Source organism: Grammomys surdaster, unplaced genomic scaffold (genome assembly GCF_004785775.1).
Source record: "Grammomys surdaster isolate TR1022 unplaced genomic scaffold, NIH_TR_1.0 126109, whole genome shotgun sequence".
Lineage (NCBI taxonomy): Eukaryota > Metazoa > Chordata > Mammalia > Rodentia > Muridae > Grammomys > Grammomys surdaster.
In genome coordinates, this window is record NW_021620917.1 from 5,881,825 (window position 1) to 5,894,253 (window position 12,429).

A 12,429-nucleotide genomic window follows, 5' to 3' on the forward strand; every position below is an offset into this window, starting at 1 on the left:
GCTGCTTTATGGGCATTTTGCTTTGTTTTTAGTTGTTGTTATTCTTTTTTGGTTTGGTTTGTTGTAGTTTGTTTTTTCAAGATAGAATTTCTCTGTGTAGCTCTGGTTGTCCTAGAACTCTCTCTCTGTAGACCAGGCTGACCTCAAACTCACAGAGATCTGTCTGCTGAGGGCTGGGATTAAAGGCATGTGCCGCCACCACCTCAACCTCCATAGTGCTGGAGTGCTGGGATTCCAGGCAGGAGTCGCCACACCTGTGGAGCCTATGGACCTTGCTTTTGTGGAGACAGCTTGGGATCGAGGTTTGACATAGGTTAGAAGGGCTGTCGCATTAGCTAAAGGCGTCCCGTCTCTAGTGGGACAGATATGTCACCAATTGCTTTGAATCTTAAACTCGGAGACGTGGCTTTGGGAAAGGGTATCCTCCCTATCCTGCCGCCTCCTCTCTTCCGAGTTGACTTTCATTGTCACATCCAGTCTATCTCTGGGTAAGGCTCAGTGCCTGGCTGTCTCTCAGACAGAGACAGGGACACCAGGCTTTCCATTTGGAGTGTGAGCTGCAGTTTCCGTCCTTTTCACAAGATGTCACCAAAAAGCCTTCGTTGGAATGGAGGTTGACAGAACCACAAGCCCTGTGAGGCACTGAAGACCTAGGCTAGGGAGTGTCCTGAGCCTGGGTCTGAGCAGGCACCCCTCACCTCCCTTCCGTAGCTACAGGACCAGCAAGGGTCTCTTCTGCTCCTCAGCTCCAAAATGAGGTTGGGAAGTGGGTCTGTGGGTGAGTCAGACTTCGTTTTCCAAATTCAAGCTTAAAAAGGGGGATTCTGATGTCCTCTCTGGCTTAACCAGTATCTTTTGTGTGTGTGGTATGCATATGTGTATGTGTGGGCATATGTGTATAAGTGTGTATGTGAGTATATGTATGTGCATATGTGTGTGTTTGTATATGTCTGTGTGTATGGTGTACATATATGTTTGTGTCTGTGTCTGTATGGTGTACATAATGTGTGTATGGTGTACATCTGTGTATATGTGGACGTGTGTGTGTGTATGTGTAGTATGTATATGTGTACATGTGTGTGAGTGTGTGTATGTGTGTGTGGTGTGTATATGTGTATGTGTACCTGTGTGTGTGCTGTGTATATATGGATGTGTGTGCATGTGCATATAGGTTAGAAGTTGATATAAGGCTTCTTCCTTGATCACTCTCCACTTTATTCATTGAGGCAGGCTCTCTCAATTGAACCCAGAGTTCACTGATTCGACTAGTCTGGCTAGCTAGGTTATCCTGGATTCCTCTGTCTCTGCCTCCTGAGCACTGGGATTACAGGTAACCACCAGGCCCGCTAGCTTGTTCACTTGGATCCTGGGGATCTGAACTCCTGTCTCCACACTTTCGAGCACTTTATCCACTGAGCCACTCCCTGGCCCATGTGTTCAAGGACCTTGGGAGGAGTGTGAGAGGGGAAGCTGACCTTGCTGCTCTTCTTGTCTGAGATAAGGAGTGACTTGTTTTATTTTCCTGGCTCAGTAGTTGAGAGCACATAGTGTTTTTCCAAGGGACCCAAGTTTGACTCCTAGCACCCATGTCAGGAAGTTAACAGCTTCAGGGAATCTGACCCCAGGCCTCTGTGCACACCTATATAACCACATATAACCACACACAGACACTCACTGTCTTAGGGGTTGAGTGCTGTGAAGAGACACCATGACCAAGGCAACTCTTATAAACGCAAACATTTAGTTTCAGAGGTTGAGTCTGTCATCATCATGGTGGAAGTGTGACATTGTGCAGGCAGACATGGTACTGGAAGAGGAGCCGAGGGTTCTACATCTTGATCCAAATTCAGATAGAAGATACTATCATCCTCACAGGGTGGGGGCTGAGCACGAGGAGACCTCAAAGCCCACCTACACGGTGACGGTGATGACACACTTCCTGCAACAAGGCCACACCCACATACACACATAGTTTAAAATTCCTCACAGATGTGCCCTGTTTATGTTTTTGGTTTGTTTTGGTTTTTTTTTTCAGAAAGAGCTGATCTGTGTACCTTTGGATGTCTTGGAATTCATAGAGATCCACCTACCTGTGCCCCCCAAGGGCTACCACTGCTGGGCTGTTTTTTGGGTTTTTAAGTTAATTTCAGATGTAGTCAAGTTGATAACCCAGTGTAGCCATCACGCAATCCCTTCAAGTTGTCTCCTGACCTCCACACAGGTGTCATGGTAGGTGTGATAAATAATAAATCAATAATTAAAAAATAATTTGTAATCATATCACTAAGGGACTGGAGTGCGTGGCTGTTAGTTAAATCTTCAGAGGAGCTGTTCTCTGTCTTCTGGCATCCGCACACACATATCATACACATGCATACAGACAACTGTGAAGGCCTAGGTAGCTGGCACCTGGCTAGCCTGCCATTATCAGGAAACGTCCTCATATGTTTCTGCTGTTACTAGGAAACTTTCTAATGCCAGGATTGATTACATATGCTGTTATGTTCTGTGCCCTTGGAAACCAATCGTGATAGACATCACTAGAATTGTTTTGTATAGTTACCCCCAATAAGCTTGGAATGGAACCAACCCCCCAGCAGCACTTCCTGCACCTGTGTATAAGCTTTTATGGTATTTGCTTTTATAAGCTGCCCCTGGAATAGACCCCAATATAAGAGAGACACCTGTACCAATATAAGAAACTATTTGGAGTAAGACTTCTTCTTCTTCCTTTTTTTTTTTTGTTTGTTTTTTTCAAGACAGGGTTTCTCTGTGTAGCCCTGGCTGTCCTGGAACTCACTCTGTAGACCAGGCTGGCCTCGAACTCAGAAATCTGCCTGCCTCTGCCTCTCAAGTGCTGGGATTAAAGGTGTGCGCCACCACCACCCGGCAAGACTTCCATTTTGAGTAGTGGTCCAGTAAAGTTTAAGTTCCCAAGACTTCCTTGGGAAATGACATCCTACTTGGCAGAAAGAGACGTGTACGAGGGTAACTGACAGACATCCTGGTTGGGACATAAATATTAGACAAGGCTAGTCTCCTGCCAATTGAATACCCCAACCAATGGGAGCAGGATAAGTGTACAACACAGACATGTTGCTAATGAAATCCCTTATCTCTAAATCCTGATTGGTGGAATAACTTGGCACAGATGTTTGTGGATGTTGGGCTTAAAAACCCTATAGGATCTTAACCAGTTTGTGTGGTTTGTGAGGTGATTCTTGGACCCCAACAACAACAAACAAACAAACAAATAGAGGGAACAAAGAAAGGAAAGAAAAGCCAGTTTTATTCTGTTTGAGTTTGAGCCAGAGAGTCTTAGCAGGTGGCTGGGAAGATGTAGTCTGTCTGGATCAGCAGTACTGTGTACGGTCAGCACCGCAGGTGGCTAAAGCCACGGCTGAAATACATTTCCTCATCTTTATTTAGTTACGCTGCAAGCCTGGAGGAGGGTCATTAGTGACTTTTATTTTTAGACTCTTCAGAAGAATAATGAAGTCGTTTATACAGCATTTACTGGACTGGCAGGATGGGTCATTGCGTAAAGACGCTTCCCCACAAAGCCTGACAACTTTCAGCCCCAGGACCCACATGGTGGACAGAGAGAATGAAAGCCTGCAGGTTGTCCTCTGACCTCTGCTCTCATGATGTGACACTGGCGCAATCGCACACGAAGCAGTAAATGTAAACACTTAAACAATTGTTTTTTGAGACAGGGTCTCACTACGTAGCTCTAGCTGTCCTGGAACTCACAGAGATTCTCCTGATCAGACTCACGAGTGCTGGGATTAAAGATATGTGCCACCACACCTAGCTTAAAAGTGGAATTTTTAAAAGTAAAAGAAAAAATAGAGTGGTTATGGTATATGGGTTGGTTTTTGTGTTATGTGATCCAGGCTGACCTAGACTTCTCCATCCTCCTGCCTCAGCCTCCGCAGTGTGGGATGATGGGTCTGGGTAACTACACCCAGATAGATAAAATATTGTAATAGTAAATAATGGAGAGAGGGGAGAAAGGGGGGACAGAGAGAAGGGCAGGTGGTATTGGGCCAACATGGCACTCAGGGAGTATGGCCTCAGAGGAAGAGGGAAATGAGAGTTAGTTTCAGACATCCAGATGATAGTATTCAGGGCTGAGGACATGGCTCAGTGGATGAAGTGTCTGCTGTATAAGCATTGGGACCTGGTTTGGATCCCCAGACCCCATATGGTGGCACACATCCATAACCCTAGGCCTGGGAAGCAGAGGCTGAAGGACCCCTGGACTTGATGGTCAGCCAGCCTAGCTGAATCCATGAGCTCCAGGTTTAGGGAGAAACTCTCTCTAAGAATAAGTTGAAGCTAGTCATGGTGGCACCTGCCTGCCTTTAATCTCAGCACTCAGGAGGCAGAGGCAGGGTCAGGTGGGTCTCTGTGAATTTGAGGCAATCCTGGTCTGCATAGCAAGTTCCAGGCTAGCCGGAGCTACACAGAGAGACCATCTTAAAAATAAGCTAATGTAGGGGTGACAGAGGTAAACTGACATTGACCTGTGGCCTCTGCACAGGTATACACGTGAGTGGATGCATCACCACACATGTATCTGCATATGCAAACACATGCTTACACAAAGGAACACAGAGATAACGGAGCAAGTGGAATTTCCTCACAATCATAAATGTCAGTTCCATCCTCAAACAAGTAGAGAAGGTGGTAATTTGGTGGGACAGAAAACAACCCAGCCATCAATAGTTTTTGTTCTCATGAACATCAGCCAGGAGATAGAGTGGGAGAGAAAATACCATTTATACAGCCAGTAAAGACAGAACACTTAATAAACCTAGTGAGGCCCAGAGAAGACCTCTGTGGCATGGAACTGAGACACGTATGTCATCCACTCCACAGACAAAGATCAAAAAGCAGGATGTGGCAACATATGCCTATACTCACAGCACTGGGAAGGCTGAGGCAGGAAAATTATGAGTTTGAGGCTAGCCTGGGATACTTAGTGTCTAAAGTAGAAAAGAAGCAGACACAGATCGATGGAAAGTGTATTTGGATGATCAGACATCCTGACAGTGTCTATTGCTTTCCCTAAATTAGTTTACACAGCAAAGCGGATCCTGGTTAGCAATATCAGCAGCAAGCTTGCTTCCGGATGGAAGGAAATCAGTGCTTAAATTCAGATTAAAAGCAAGTGTGGGCCAGGAGCTGTCTCCGCTGGTTACGTACTGCTGAATGGAGATAGGGGCCTGACTTTGCATTCCCAGAATCCATGGTTTGTTTGTTTGTTTTTTAATGCCAAGTTTGATGGTTCTCCTGCATAATTCTAGCATTGGAGAGACAGAGACAGAAGATTGCTGGAGCTCACTGGTGAGCCAGCCTTGACAAATCTGTAAGCTCTGGGTTCAGTGAAAGACCCTGTCTCAAAAAGTAACACAGCAAAGTGGTAGAGGAGAACACCAGATGAGGACCTGTGGCCTTCATACACGCATGTTCACACATGCATGAACACGTACAAATATATAACACACGCCCAACACACACACACTACACACATACCACACACTTGTCTGTGCGCACATACACACAAATATACATAGACATTCACACCACACAGACATCACAAACAAGCCCTCCACACACTCACCTGTACACACATACAAGCACACTACACACTTGCACACACACACACACACACACACGTAAATGTGAAAGACAGCCAAATAGAACAGAAAAGAAAGTTCAGAAGGCCCTGAATGCATATAGAGTTGGTAAGTGGCAAAGACTGAGCTGTAAAATGATTGGTGTCAGGTACCTGGCTGGGCTGGTGACATAACTTGGTAGGGTGCTTGCCTAGCATGTAAGAAAGCCTGAGTTCAACTCATATATACATTTAAGTTGAAAGGGGAAGAGTTGGGGCGGACAGTGGCAAGCAGTGGTGGACACACCTTTAATCCCAGCACACCAGAGGCAGAAGCAGGTGGATCTCTGTGAGTTCAAGGCCAGCCTGGTCTACAGAGTGAGTTCTAGGACAGTCAGAGCTACACAGAGAAACCCTGTGTCGGGGGAAAAATGTGGGGAAGGGTTGGGAAAAGAAAAAGAGTCAACAGGAATGGAAAGAGGACAAGAAAGAGTAGAGAGTGAATACATTACATACATGCATGAAAATGGCACAGTGAGACCCATTATTATAATTAACATATGCTAATTAAACCATAAAAACATAAATGTAAAGGGTTTAAAGATGAAACTGGAACCATGGAGACTAGTGACCTCCGACCTCCATAGACACCTGAAGCGTGTGTAACTTCCTGATGGCTCATATGGCTGACTGTATGTAGTGTTACCTACTAAGTGGCAGCCCCTAAATCATACCTGATGAGCTGGAAGTGTCTGCACACACCCATTGGCATATCTGACTGATCAGTTTATTGATTTGTCCACACCATCAAGACACAGTTGGGCCAGGGGGTGGTGGCGCTAGCCTTTAATCCCAGCACTTGAGAGGAAGAGACAGGAGGTCTTTCAGTTCCTTGTGTTGTGCTCCCTCCACTCATGGTTGGTCACACAGGCTCCGGCCCTAAGCCTGGTCCATGGCTATTTTAAGATAACATATCTTTATACAGAAGTATTATCTCTGTGTTGGCTGCCTTCACAGCAAATGCCAGCTGAGCTTCAGTTCTTGATTCTCAGCCTGTTAGAGGCTCAACAAAACTCAGGTGAGAGAGTCCCTGTGTTTTCTCATAGCTTGATAATTTCCCCTCTCTCTATTCAGCCTCACAAGGAATTGACTGCCTTCTCTCAGTTGGCTAGCAATGTCAGCAATAAATCCCAGAATGCAGTTTCTGAAAGGGACATGAATCCTAGGTGTACATCATACAGCCCCTGCAAGGGTGGCTCGACCTCTGGTTCAGGTTGTCCCCTACTTGGTAGCCTCTCTGGGCTCCAACTCAAAGAAAGACCCAGTGTTGGAATCTGGTCCTCCAAATCTGTTAGAATCTCTTTCGAGTGAGTTTCCAGCTTTTTGTCTGGCTCTTCTAGAATCAACTAACCCCTGGGGGAAAATTCCTTAAACATTAGGCTGTGTGGGATTTATTCTTTAACACCCCCCGCCCCCCGTTCATTGCCCCCATCAGATTTTACTGCTAAATCAGCACAGGAGCAGAACAGATTCTCGCTCCCTCCTCCCTCCCTCCCTTCCTTTCTCGGTACTGAGCCTCCAGGATCGCTCTCCTCCCCGATGTGGCTTAATTTATTTATTTTTTAATGTGAGTTCTGGTGACCAAACTCAGCAAGCACGTCACCTACTGAGCTGTATCACTGGTTCCCTCTCCCCTTTCTTTTTATTTTCTTTCTTTTTTTTTTTCTTTTTTGATTTTCCAAGACATATCCCTATGCTACCAGGCCCAGGTAAAGTGTAAAAATTACAACAAGAACAACAACTTTTTTTTTTTTTGTTCTTTGAGACAGGGTTTCTCTGTGTAGCCCCAGCTGTCCTGGAACTCACTCTGTAGACCAGGCTGGCCTCGAACTCAGAAATCCGCCTGTCTCTGCCTCCCAAGTGCTGGGATCAAAGGCGTGCACCACCATTGCCTGGCAACAACTTCTATTATTATTATTTTATTATTTGTGGTGCTAAGGAGAGAATCCAGGGAATTGGCAAGGACTTCACCCCTGATCACATCACTCCCAGCCCATCTGTATTTTTGAAGCAGGGTCTGACTATGTAGCCTTGGCTAGCCTGGAACTCACTATGTAGACCAGGCTGGCCTCACACTTGTAGAGATCTACTTGCCTCTGCCCCAATGCTGTAATTAAAGGCTGTCATGGGGTACTCACAAGAGAAGACTGCTCAGACATTTTTTTTTTTGAGACAGGGTTTCTCTGTGTAGCCCTGGCTGTCCTGGAACTCACTCTGTAGACCAGGCTAGCCTCGAACTCTCAAACCCAGAAATCCGCCTGCCTCTGCCTCCCAAGTGCTGGGATCAAAGGCGTGCGCCACCACCGCCTGGCCTCAGACATGGTTTAAGACAATAGAAAAATCTTTTTGTTTGTTTGTTTTTGTTTTTTGTTTTTTGGAAACAGGGTTTCTCTGTAGAAAAATCTTTATTAGCTGGCTAGTGACTATACTGGGTGATGGGATCCTAGTGTAGCATTGAGCTTTTTTTCTCCAGGTGAGTTTTTAAGCACTAAAACCATGTTGTGAGTTGACGTACAGTTGGACAGTTGACCAGAAGCAGAACTACAGAAGCTGGAAAGCAAGGTTAGTACATGTTGAGAATTTCCCAGAACTATATGGACTGTGCTGGATTAGACCCTTGTTTTAGTTTTGGCAGATAGTGCTGTTTATGTGGTAAGTTTCACAGCCTGAAGAGTCCTTCCAACATGGAGTCAGTGTGCTAAGGGCTGGGGCACTGTTACAAGCCCAACGGCAGCTATGCCCCACCCTTCTTACATTACTTCTTCACCACTTCACACACACACACACGAGACGTACAACTGTTGTTTTAAAATGGCACACACGCTATTCTTTTGCTTTCATTTTTCCTTTCCCAAATCTTGATTTTTTTGGTTTTTTTTGTTTTTGTTTGTTTTGTTTGTCTTGTTTGTTTGTTTTTTGGTTTTTTGAGACAGGGTTTCTCTGTGTAGCTCTGGCTGTCCTGGAACTCACTCTGTAGACCAGGCTGGCCTCGAACTCAGAAATCCACCTGTCTCTGCCTCCCAAGTGCTGGGATTAAAGGCATGCACCACCACTGCCCGGCTCCAAATCTTGATTTTTAAAAAGTTTTTATTTACTTATTTAGAGTGTGTGTGTGTGTGTGTGTGTGTGTGCGTGTGTGTGTTTGGAGGTCAGAAGACAACTGGTGGGAGTTGGTTTTCCTTCCGACTTACGGATCCTGGACATCAAGCTAACGTTATCAAGTTTTACAATAAGCCATTTTACCGTCGGAGCCATCTCATTGAACTTTTTGAATTTCAAGAAGACCCCGAGTTTCTGATCCTCCTGCCTCCATCTCAAATCCCAGCATTTGGTGCTTGGATTATAGGCTACAATAGCGTCTGTTGTCAATTTAGTCTGGCTTCGAACTCCCTACACAGCGGAGGATAGCCTTGAACTTCTAATCCTCCTGTCTCAGCTTCCTTAGGGCTGGGAAGAAAGGCGCGCACCTCCAAACCTGGCACCCCACGCATTTACTAGCTTTACCATGCTGGAATTCTCTGAGCGGTGTTCCATCTGCACAGCCCAGCATCTGCGGCCAGAATTGGGCCGCACGTGCCCAAGCCACCGGGAGTTGCCCTGGCAACTGCCTGCGCTCTCGGCTCAGAGAGATGACGCCATATCCTGCGCCAGGGCGGCGCCCGCCCATGCGGCGGCCATTGGATGAATAAAAGACGGACGGAGGCCCGGTCCAATGGATAGCGCCGATCTTCTGAGGGCGGGACGGCGCGGAACCTGCGGAGCTGGTGGTGGAGGCGCGTGGCAGAGGTGTGCGAGAGTGGGAGCTCCAGGTGCGTGGTCAGCCGGTGCTGGCGGGGAGGGGGGTAGCAGCCGCCCGGGGAGACGGCGTCCTGGGCCCAGCTGAAGGTCTCTGCCCAGCCCTCCCCGTGGATCTCCAGAGATCCATTCAGCCACCCACCTACCCATTCACCCCTATGAATACATCCGCCTTCTTAGCCATACGCCCACCCCTCCGTCTACTTAGACATCCATCCACTTCTCTACCCAGTTGTCCAGCCTCCCACCTACCTATTCACCCAGCCAGCCAGCCAGACACCCACCCATCCATTCATCCACATCCCTCATCCATCCACACACCCGTGCACGCAACAGTCCTTCCATGTGTACATTCTTACAAGTTGGGTGTGGTGGTACATAGCTTTGGTCTCAGTGTCCTGGAGGCTGAGGCTGAAAAATAGCTGCTAGCTCAGATCCAGCCATGTCTTCCAAATGAGACTCTTAAAAAAAAAAAGATTCTTTGAGTTCCTTTTATGTATTGGTGTCACACAAGGCTCTGGAACGGAACTGAGGACAGAATAGGAATCCCAGATCTAGGGAGCCCGGTTTTAGACTGGAGAAGATCTCTTATTAGTGGTTTTAGGTACCATAGAGGCAACATTAGGGAGTGTGTTTCCTTCTTTGAGTTTGTTGAGGCATAGTCTTTCTGGTTTCTGCTGCTGCACTGTGTACCCCAGGTGTATTCTCCGGTCTCTGCTTCCCATTTCACCATAGACTGCGTCCAGCTTTTTATGTAAATCCCTGGAATCAAACTCATATCGTCAAGATTGCATGGCAAGTGCTTTTACCCACCAAGAACTAGCCCTCTCTCTTCTTATTTTGTTGCTGCATGAAACAGTCAGCATCTCTGGTTTTCATTTCCTAAAGGACTAGTGAAGTTGGGCATCTTTTCATGTTCTTCAGTGTCTGCTCAAGACCTTTGCCCATTCTAAAATTTGCAGTGTGTGTGTTCCCCAGAAGCCATCCACCTTGTATTTTTGTGACAGTGGCCTGGAACTCACCAGTTAGGCTAGGCTGCGATGGAACTAGGGTTGTCAGGCTCAGTGGCAAGTGCCTTTACCTGCTGAGCCTTACTGCTGCCTCCCCCTCCCCCACTAATTCTTTTGTTTGGTTTTTGTTTTGTTTTTCCGAGAGAAGATTTCTCTGTATAACAAGCCCCGGCTGTCCTGGACTCCCTTTGTAGACCAGGCTGGCTTAGAACTCACAGAGGTCCATCCTCCCGCCTCTGCCTCTTGAGCTCTAGGATTAAAGGTGTGCACCACCACACCTGGCACCCAAATTCTTTCATCGTGTTATTGCCCGAGTGCTTCTGTGGTTGGCAGCGATGCATGCCTTTAATCCCTGGAGGCAGAGGCAAGTGGATCTCGTGAGTTTGAGACAAGCGTGCTCTACAGAGGGACTTCCAGAATTCCAGGGTTATGGAGAAACCATGTCTTGAAAAGCAGACAAACAAAAAAAAGCTCTTCTCAGGCTCTGCATGCAGATTGCATACATGCAGTGTGATGGGAAAACAGACACTGTCTACTCTTGCTGGCACTGTTCATTGTGAGAGGCTTTTAAATTTTGTTTTATTCCATTTTTTAAAAAAGTTGTTAATTTAGTGTGTTTGTGTGTGTGTGCGTAAAACCAAGTGTATGCTTGTATAATACCGTGTATGTGTGTGTGTGTGTGTGTGTGTGTGTTTTTGTGTGTGTGTAGGATCCTGTGGAGGTCAGAAGAGGCATCAGATCTCCTAGAACTGGAGTTCTAGTGAGTAAGAGCATTTACCACATCAGCTTGGTGACCTGAGTTCAATTCCTGGGACTTACATAAAAAGCTGGATGCGGTGGTGTGGATCTGTAATCTCGCCTCTCCTACAGTGAGATTCCAGGTGGGAACAGGAGAGTTCCAGGCAGCTGCGAGCCGCCATGTGGATGCTGGGAGAAACACAGGTCTTCTGCAGGAGTAGTAAATGCTCCAAACCTCTGAGCCATCTCTCTCGAACCTTTATATTCTATTTTTAATTGTGTGTGTGTCCGTGTGTCCGGAGGTGTTGGATCTGGGCCAGGAGTTGCAGTCAGTTTTGAGCTGCCTGATACGGGTGTTGGGAACTGAACTTGGGTCTTCTGCAAAAGCTTGTAACCACTGAGCCTCTCTCCAGTCAAGGACAGGAGTTTTTAGTTATGAGGTAGTCCAGTTTATTTTTCCTTAGACTATCTAGTTATTGGTATTTTATCTGAGAGACCATAGTGTTCTCCAGGGCCATGAGGGTTCATCCCTGGAAATTCTAACAATCTTAGGCTGGCCTGTTAAATCCAACTTTGCATGCCTGTTAATCCCAACTCTAAGGAGGCAGAAGAAGCAGGTGGATATCTGTGAGTTCAAAGTCAGCCTGGTCTATGTTGTGAGATCCTGTCTTAATAAACTGAAGTGTTTGAGGCTTGGCTCCTTTACAAGTGGGGATTGGTCCACCCTGTGCTAGTTCTGAGGCTCACACTCACTTCCGTTCATGGTGCTTCAGCTGTCCTCCAGCTGTTACTGGATAGATTGCTCTTTGAATTGTCATGGCACCCTTGTTGGAAGTCACCTGACCACAGACAACTGCAGATGCTGGCTAGAGCAAGCAGTCATTGCCTCAGTCAGAATTGCTGTCTCTGAGCACCTGGTAACAGAGAACCATCTCTTTCTTCTTTTTTGCAAATAGACTTCCTTATTAACTTTTTAATGCTAACTTCCAGGGTGAGCACAGGCCTCGCTTCTCTCCTAAGCGGCGTGTAAATATTTGCTGAACTTTCCTTATTTCTCTAACGAGGTAGTTGGCTGGCGTCACCACCCCTATTCCCAGTGTCCCTGTGTCAACATTCTCTCCTTTTAAGATTTCTTATTACATTGCTAATTGAAATTTGTAGCCTCTGGCTTCAAATATTCTTTTTTTTTTTTAAATGGAGGAG

The 12,429-nt window shown here is 46.4% G+C and overlaps 1 protein-coding gene across 1 annotated transcript in view; it reads left to right on the forward strand.

The window, feature by feature from the left end:
* The first annotated feature begins 9,435 nt into the window (after window positions 1-9,435).
* Window positions 9,436-12,429, forward strand: part of CUNH7orf50 (chromosome unknown C7orf50 homolog) — a 101,364-nt gene continuing 98,370 nt past the window's right edge. Inside the window, exon 1 of the mRNA XM_028756119.1 lies at window positions 9,436-9,492. The gene's annotated coding sequence lies outside the window, so the exon portion shown is untranslated. The remainder of the gene's footprint in view (window positions 9,493-12,429) is intronic.